At 44.4% G+C, this 9428-nt stretch overlaps 1 non-coding gene across 1 annotated transcript; it reads right to left on the bottom strand.

The window, feature by feature from the left end:
* Positions 1 to 8558: 8558 nt before the first annotated feature.
* On the bottom strand, positions 8559 to 8831 carry LOC119621246 (small Cajal body-specific RNA 6). Its single transcript, XR_005237813.1, has one exon.
* Between the last annotated feature and the right edge of the window lie 597 nt (positions 8832 to 9428).

The raw sequence follows: 9428 nt of genomic DNA, 5'->3' as shown, positions 1-9428 counted from the left end.
GACCCATCTACTCAGGAGGCTGAGGTGGGAGGATCACCTGAGCCTGGGAGGCTGAGGTTGCAGTGAACTGAGATTGTGCCACTGCACGCCAGCTTGGGTGACCCTGTATAAAAATAAAAATAGGGCTGGGCGCGGTGGCTCAAGCCTGTAATCCCAGCACTTTGGGAGGCCGAGACGGGTGGATCACGAGGTCAGGAGATCGAGACCATCCTGGCTAATACGGCGAAACCCTGACTCTACTAAAAATACAAAAACTAGCCGGGTGAGTTGGCAGGCGCCTGTAATCCCAGCTACTCGGGAGGCTGAGGCAGGAGAATGGCGTAAACCTGGGAGGCGGAGCTTGCAGTGAGCTGAGATCCGGCCACTGCACTCCAGCCTGGGCGACAGAGCGAGACTCCGTCTCAAAAAAAAAAAATAATAATAATAACTCATATAATCACTCTTTTTTTTCCCCAGAGATGGAGTCTTGCTGTGTTGCCCTGGCTGGAGTGCAGTGCCATGATCTCGGCTCACTACAACCTCTGCCTCCCAGGTTCAAGCAATTCTCATGCCTCAGCCTCCCGAGTAGCTGGAATTACAGGTGCCTGCCACCATGCTCGGCTATTTTTTGTATTTTTAGTAGAGACGGGGTTTCACCATGTTGGCCAGGCTGGTCTCGAACTCCTGACCTTGTGATCCGCCTGCCGTGGCCTCCCAAAATGCTAGGATTACATGCGTGAGCCACTGCACCTGGCCATAATCATGTTTTTATGGACAGATATTTTTTATGCTTCTTAATATTCTTTTGTATATCTTCAGAGAAAGATACAGGTTTTTCCCAGTATATTCAATAGAATGTGTCCTGTAGTTATTAAGCAATGAGCACCTCTAACAAAATTAGCAAATGTACTCAACAATTTCTTTAATTAATTAATGTAGGAGATTTTTATCTGAATTTAGTTGATATAACTTCAGTCCTATGCAATGATATCACTGTGGGCCCCAGCTGATGAATTCTAAGTCAAGGCAAAACTGCAGACAGGGTAAACCAAAAAAAAAAAAAATGAGCAGCCTAGGGCGGGCACTGTGGCTCATGCCTGTAATCCCAGCTACTCAGGAGGCTGATGCAGGAGAATCACTTGAACCCAGCAGGTGGAGGCCACAGTGAGCCGAGATCATGCCACTGTACTCCAGCCTGGGCAACACAGTGAGACTCCATCTCAAAAAAAAAAAAAAAAAAAAAAGGAGCCTCAAGTAGCAGAATTGAACCAGGATGTTAGTAGTTGGCCAGGCGCAGTGGTTCACGCCTGTAATCCCAGCACTTTGAGAGGTTGAGGTGGGTGGATCACGAGGTCAGGAGTTTGAGACCAGCCTGGTCAACATGGTGAAACGCCGTCTCTACTAAAAATACAAAAAAATTAGCCAGGGGTAATGGCATACACCTGCAATCCCAGCTACCCATGAGGCTGAGTAAGAAGAATTGCTTGAACCCGGGAGGCGGAGGTTGCAGTGAGCCGAGATCGTGCCACTGCACTCCAGCCTGGGTGACAGAGTGAGACTCCATCTCAAAAAAAAAAAAAAAAAAAAGACATTAGTAGCAAATACAAGTAACACCATGTGCTTCATTGGAGAACTCCCAATGCTACTCATTAGCATAGTAGTTTATCATCTGCACTTTGAGCCAGACTATCTGGGTTTTAAGCTGGGCTCTATGCTTCTTGATTATGCAATTTGAGGCAAATTACTTGACCTTTGCATATCTGTTTCCTCATCTGTAAAATGGAAATAATAATAATGGTTACCTATTTCATAAGGATGCAGTGAATATCATGTTATATACTCTAAATATAAAGGGCTTATCAAGTGCCTCAACATTTAGTGAACACTCAAAAAATGTTAATTTGTTTTCACTTTAACTTGGGTAAATCAGCCTCATCTGAGCCTCTCTTTCTTCATCTGTAAACTAAGAGCCATGGTTCTGAGCTATCTGCTTCACAAGACATTTGTGAGAATTAGATGATCTGAGAGTTTTTTTAACTGTAAAACATCAACCAAAGTTATCATAATAAAGATGCTCAGTGCTAATGTAAAATGCCCATGTGAGGGATCCAGGTTGCCAACCTATGAGAATCTAATGCCTGATGATCTGTCAGAGACTTTAGTCTTTGCAAAGCTACTCTCCATAAAACATTTTCTTAGAACCCATGATGATAACATCTCGTAATAATGTGTCTATCTTCACACATGTGTCTATCCTCATGACATTTTAAACTAACTGAGTGGGGAAAAGAATATAAAACACAAAACTAGGCTGAGGTGGGAGGATCATTTGAGGCCAGGAATCCAAGACCAGCCTGGACAACATGTTGAAACCCTGTCTCTACTAAAAATACAAAAATTGGCTGGGTGAGGTTGTGCAGGTACTTGGGAGGCTAAAGCATGAGAATCACTTGCACCCAGGAGGCAGAGGTTGCAACGAGCTGAGATCGCACCACTGCACTCCAGCTTGGGCAACAGAGCAAAAGTCTGGCTCCAAAATCAAAGTAAAACAAATAAACACAGAACTATAAAAAAAAATTCAAACCTAAAAACAAAATCGGCTGGGCACAGTGGCTCACGTGTATAATCCCAGCACTTTGGGAGGCCGAGGCAGACAGATGGCTTGAGCCACCAGCCTGGGCAACATGACAAAACCGTGTGTCTACCCAAAAAAGAAAAAAAAAAACCTACAAAAATTAGTCAGGTGAGGTGGTATGTGCCTGTACACCCAGCTACTCAGGAGGCTAAGGCAGGAGCATCAACTGAGCCTGGGAGGTTGAGGCTGCAGTGAGCCATGACCACAGCGCTGCACTCCAGCCTGGGTAACAGTACAAGACCATGTCTCAAAAAATAAAATAAAAATCAAACAGTAAACTCAAATTACCTACTTGTCAAAGATGCCTGTCTTTTTAGTAGGAAAGTCTTTTCCCCTCTGATATATAAAATTATTTGCAGCTGGCTCACCTATTGACCCAGTCTATACCGGCCAGGGCATTTCACCTGCTTACAGAACCTTGTGAACTCCCACAATTTCCTCCCTCATCAGTCTCACATTTGTTTGAGTTTATGTCAGGAATATCAACAGAAAGACAAAGAAATGCCACTTTCACATATGCAATAAATATTTATTGTGTATACGGAATATAGCAGGCCCTGGATTTACTGGAATATAAAGCAAAATAAACACAATGTCTCACCTTCATAGAGCTTACTGTCTAGTAAGGAGGCAGACCCGAATACATAATTATGAACTGCTGAGAGCAGAGAAAGGATTTGTATACTGTTACGAGAACTTAGAGAGATCTGACTTAATTGGGGGTGGAGGGCATGAGGGAAGGAGAGTGTGTAGGGAAAGCTGCCCTGAGGAAATGTGCTTTGTGTTCATTTTGATATCCCATTGCTAAACTTGAAAGCTTCCAGATTTCCCAAGTTGCTCCTGGACTACAGGTATCCCCAATAATTGTGACAACAGAAATGGAGATAATGCCAGACAGGCAAGCCCCCAAGTGGCGCTTAGCCCTCTGGGTTCTTGGCTTTGTCAGGAAGGAATTCAAAGGCAAGCCAGAGGTAGAAGAAAACAGTTATACTGAAGAGGCTATGTTACAGCTCCATGACTGCTCCTGCAGAGCAGGGCTACCCCATAGGGAGAGAGTAGCACCTCAGGGTAGTTTTGCAGCCATATTCATATCCTGCCCCCCTCCCTTTTTTTTTTTTTTTTTTTGAGACGGGATCTCTCTCTGTTGCCAGGCTGGAGTGCAGTGGCGCAATCTCAGCTCACTGCAACCTTTGCCTCCTGGGTTCAAGCAACTCTCGTGCCTCAACCTCCCCAGTAGCTGGGACTACAGGCATGCGCCACTATGCCCAACTAATTTTTCTATTTTGAGTAGAGACGGGGTTTCACCATGTTGGCCAGGCTGGTCTCAAATTCGTGACCTCATGATCTGCTCGCCAGGCATGGTGGCTGGCACCTGTAATCCCAGCTACTCGGGAGGCTGAGGCAGGAGAATGGCTTGAACCCAGGAGGCAGAGGTTGCAGTGAGGTGAGATCGCGTGTCACTGCACTCCAGCCTGGGCAATAGAGCAAGACTCTGTCTCAAAAAATAAATAAATAAATAAATAATTGCATGTAGATTAAGGAGCTGTTTATGCAGAAATTTCTAGGGAAGGGGCAGTAACTCTTGGGTCATTGGATCACTGCCACGGAAAGGGACAGTAACTGTCGAGTGTTGCCATGGCAGTGGTAAATCGACATGGCACACTGGTGAGCATGTCTGATTAAAGCTACTTTTGCCCAAGCCCTGTTTTGGCTAGTTCTTAATCTGGTCCAGTGTCCACTCCAGTGTCCGAGCTCCACATCTGGAGTAGAGTCCTACTTCCTACCTCAGACTGCTCATCAGAGCCTTCTAGAATGTGAAGAATCCCAGTGTCCCTCACATACACTCACAGAGTTCTAGAGAAAATGAAATGAGTTGTCTGGACCGCTGACAACACAATCCCCTATACATATAGTCAGCTCTCAAATAGTAGCTCTGGTGGTTATTATGGAATCATAAGGCAGATGTGAACCTAGCTCTCCTTGCACAAGTTACTTAAGCAGTCCAAGAGATGAACAGCCATCTACTTCAAACTTAATCTACTATGAGACACATTCATTAGAGAGAGTCCTTCAACCTAAATCCTGGGCTCCACCAAACAAATCAGTTTCTCAAACAGAATTGTGTGAATTAGGCATTTTATTTTATTTTATTTTATTATTATTTTTTGAGACATGGTCTCTGTTGCCCAGGCTGGAGTGCAGTTGTGCAATCTCAGTTCACTGCAACCTCCACCTCCTAGTTCAAGCGATCCTCCCACCTCAGCCTCCCAAGTAGCTGGGGCTACAGGCACACACCACCATGCCCGGCAAGTGTTTTGTGTTATCTTATAGAGACATGGTTCGCCATGTTGCCCAGGCTGGTCTTGAACTCCTGAACTCAAGTGATCTGCCTGCCTCGACCTCCCAAAGTGCCAGGAATACAGGCATGAGCCTCCATGCCTGGCCTCTAAATTAGGCATTTTAATACACATGTTTTGTACCACCTACGTTGTGCTTTTTTTTTTCCAAGATGGACTTTCACTCTTGTCACCCAGGCTGGAGTGCAATGGTGCCATCTTGGCTCACTGCGACCTCCACTTCCTGGGTCCAAGCAATTCTCCTGCCTCAGCCTCCTGAGTAGCTGGGATTACAGGCGTGTGCCACCACGCCTGGCTAATTTTTTTTTTTTTTGTATTTTTAGTAGAGACGAGGTTTCTCCATGTACGTCAGGCTGGTCTCAAACTCCCGACCTCAGGTGATCCGCCCCCTCGGCCCCCCACAGTGCTGGGATTACAGGCGTGAGCCACTGTGCCCAGCCCACTTCTGTATTTATACAGATCCTTCTGCCTGTGCTTCTGAATCCTTAAAAGACATCTTCACATACAGTATAAGCTACTTAAAGGAACGTAAGTATTTTTAAATATATATTTCAACTAAATAATGTCCTTCCAATAACAGGTCTATGAGTCAGTGCTCTGATAAGAGACAGAAGGCTGTTGCTTTCATTCGGTTTCTAGGGCATTTTTGAAGGTCCAAATATCTTTCATCTAGTTTTAAATACCCTTTCAAAACAACCCTGTCCTTGGCCTCTTAATTGCTGTCTTTTGTATGTATGTGGACTTGGTCTTCTGAATGACTGCTTCCGCTCTACCAAATTCACCATGGGTATTTATTTTGAAACTAAGTGATCTTAAAGAGTTTGTAAAACATACCACAAAATAACCACATCTCTCCTGGCATGAAATAAAACCACTGTTTTCTTTTTGCACAACCAAAACTGATCAGAAAATGAGGAAGAATACATTTATGAAAGAGGATACTTGAGCAATCAACCAATCTGAAAATCAGACAGAACTATCTCCCTTCTCTGGTGAAAACTATGATTGATTTTTTAATAGCCACAGCTAATCTGAGCTTGTTTTACAAGTTAGCCCAGGATCTTCCTCAAATTTATTGTGTGCGCAACTCATTCAATCAGAGGAGAGGCATTTGGCTATCAGATCACCAAAACTGTGGCATTGGAAGACTCCCACTACAGTTTTCATCTCCCTTTATGGTCTCCTCTTACCAAGAATTCTTTGTGCTATAGTTTCCTGAAATTGACAGTCATTACTGATCACAGCTATTAAGTTTTTCTACAATAGAAACTTTATTTCTAAGTTCATTAGCTTTTCTTTTCTTTTTAGACCAGCGTAATGTTCTGCCTCCCAGGCTGGAGTGCAGTGGCAGGATCATAGCTCACTGCAGCCCCCTGGGCTGAATCTATCCTCCTGGTTCAGCCTCCTGAGTAGCTGGGACTACAGGTACACGCCACCACACTTAGCTAATTTTTGTATTTCTTTGAGAGAGAGGGTATCGTCATGTTGCCCAGGCTGGTCTCAAACTCCTGAGCTCAAGTGATCTGCCCACCTCAGCCTCCCAAAGTGCTGGGATTATAGGTATGAGCCACTATGCTCGGCCTAAGTTCATTAGCTTTCTATGCTTAAGTCTTCTGGAGAAGTTTGAGATGTGGCAGCAGCAGGCATCAGAGACTAGCAGCTTTCCCCCACCATGAAGAATTTTTCCCATTCAGATTCCACCTTCCCCCTCTCACACCACCCCAGAGGGCATGGAGAAGCTGACTTTGCTCAGGAACCACAATAAAATGTCATTTGTTATATGTGAATATAGAACATGCTGTTCTCCCTCCAACGTAAATCCATTTTTATAACCAAAACTATAAATGACAGTGGAGCCAAATTGGCTACTTTTTGGACAGGCATCTTACAAGTTAAACAAATTGCTTTAGGTTCATTATATCCAGTTTTTGCTTTTATAAGAAGACATATTTACAGATAATTTTTACCACATCTACAATGCTCACTATAATTATTCAATGAAAGAAGCCTTCAGGAAAAAAAAAAAATCTAAGTTATCCTTGTACAGTTTTGACAGTACATTGGATTCATGTTTAGAATCTGCAACATCCTGTTTGATTCATGTGCTGGAATTTCTCCATTATTATACTTTTCTTTTTTTTTTTCTCACAGAGATGGGATCTTGCTGTGTGGACTAGTGCTTCCTCTTCAACTTCCTCTCCTTCAATTCCCTCCAAGCCTACCTTTTCAGGACAGCGTTAACTCCTGTCCTCAAGTGATACTCCTACCACAGCCTCCCAAAGTGCTGGGATTACAGGCATGAGCCACCATTCCCAGCCCATTATGATACTTTATTTATTTTTCCTTTTTGAGATGGAGTCTTGCTCTGTCACCCAGACTGCAGTGCAGTGCACAATCTTGGCTCACTACAACCTCCGCTTCCTGGTTCAAGCAATTCTCCTGCCTCAGCCTCCCGAGTAGCTGGGATTACAGGCGCCCACCACCACATCAGGCTAATTTTTGTATTTTTAGTAGAGACAGAGTTTCACCATGTTGGCCAGGCTGGTCTCCAACTCCTGACCTCAAGTGATCCACCCACCACGGCCTCCCAAAGTGCTGGGAGGCACTCCCCCCTCCCCTCCCCTTTCCCCCTCCCCTCCCCTCCCCTCCCTTCCCCTCCCTTCCCCTTCCCTTCCCTTCCCTTCCTTTCTTGCTCTGTCTCCCAGGCCGGATTGCAGTGGTGCAATCTCAGCTCACTGCAACCTCTGCCTCCTGGGTTAAAGCAATTCTCCTGCCTCTGCCTCCTGGGTTAAAGCAATTCTCCTGCCTCAGCCTCCTGAGTAGCTGGGATTACAGGCATGGGCCACCACACCCAGCTAATTTTTGTATTTTTAGTGGAGATAGGGTTTTGCCATGTTTGCCAGGCTGGTCTCAAACTCCTGACCTCAAGTGATCCACCCGCCTCAGCCTTCCAAAGTACTGGGATTACAGGTGTGAGCCACCGCACCCAGCCTATGATACTTTAAATAGCGGCATATACATGGGTGTATTTTCATCTTGACAGATGGCAAATCATAGCACATTTGAGGACATCAAGCATTCGTTAGATCCTTTGCCCTATTTAGAACTTATATCTGCTTGGACACAAGGATCAGGAATATATCATATTTTTGACATACGTTAAAGGCTGTTTCAAGAAAAAAATTTAAGTCAGGTCTTTTTGACATATTAAGCTGTACATGGAGTTAATCATAAAATCGCCCTGAAAAATCTCTGGAAATAGAGAAATAAAATTGCTGTCTGAGAACCACACTTTAAAACATACATTTAGGCTGGGCATGGTGGCTCATGCCTGTAATCCTAGCACTTTGGGAGGCCGACATAGGTGGATTGTTTAGGCCCAGGAGTTTGAGACCAGCCTGAGCAATATGGTAAAATCCTGTCTCTACAAAAAATTACAAAAATTATGTTTTTATGACTGACCAAACTCCTCCTCACCCTCCAACCACAATGAGCTGTTATTTCTATACATATACTTCAGTCAATTTGAAGTCAAGTCTTGGCTTGAGGCCTGCCTTTTTTTTTTTTTTTTCCTTTTTTCCTTAGGAGGTCTCAGATTGAAAACTTGAGATCATGCACTGTCACGCCATGACAGCCACTCCTCAATCTCCTGTGTAACTGGTTCTGTTGGATGCTTGTCAGCTGTGAACTATTCACTCTCAGAAACACACACAAAATCCCAAATTATCACCTGCTTCATGATCCCATACACATAACTTAAATGTGATAGGAGGAAAAAAAAAATGGGCTGCTGGGGGACCTGCCTTTTTTAAAGGTGACTTTGTATGTCTTTTCTCAAATCTTTTTTTTTTCTTTTTTTCGTTTTTGAGATGGTGTGTTGCTCTTGTTGCCCAGGCTGGAGTGCAATGGTGCGATCTCGGCTCACCGCAACCTCTGCCTCCCAGGTTCAAGCGATTCTCTTGCCTCAGCCTCCCAAGTAGCTGGGATTACAGGCATGCGCCACCACGCCCAGCTAATTTTGTATTTTTAGTAGAGATGGAGTTTCTCCACGTTGGTCAGGCTGGTCTCAAACTCCCGACCTCAGGTGATCCCCCCACTTCGGCCTCCCAAAGTGCTGGGATTACAGGCGTGAGCCACTGCGCCCAGCCCTTCAAATCTGTTATACACACACATATGTGTATGCATACATATATGGCTCCATAATATATATATGTGGCGTGTGTATATATATATGTATGGGGATATATATATATATATATATAGTGTTTTGTTTTTTTTTTTTGAGACTGGGTCTCACTCTGTCACCCAAGTTGGAGTGCAATAGTGTAATCTTGGCCCACTGCAGCCTCTACCTCCCCAGGCTCAGGTGATCCTCCCACCTCAGCCTCCCAAGTAATTGGGACCACAGGCACATGACACCATGCCTGGGTAATTTTTGTATTTTTTCATAGAGATGG

This window comes from Chlorocebus sabaeus, chromosome 5 (genome assembly GCF_047675955.1).
Source record: "Chlorocebus sabaeus isolate Y175 chromosome 5, mChlSab1.0.hap1, whole genome shotgun sequence".
Classification (NCBI taxonomy): domain Eukaryota; kingdom Metazoa; phylum Chordata; class Mammalia; order Primates; family Cercopithecidae; genus Chlorocebus; species Chlorocebus sabaeus.
Note: the sequence above shows the minus strand (reverse complement) of the source record. Positions and strands in the feature narration are given on the sequence as shown.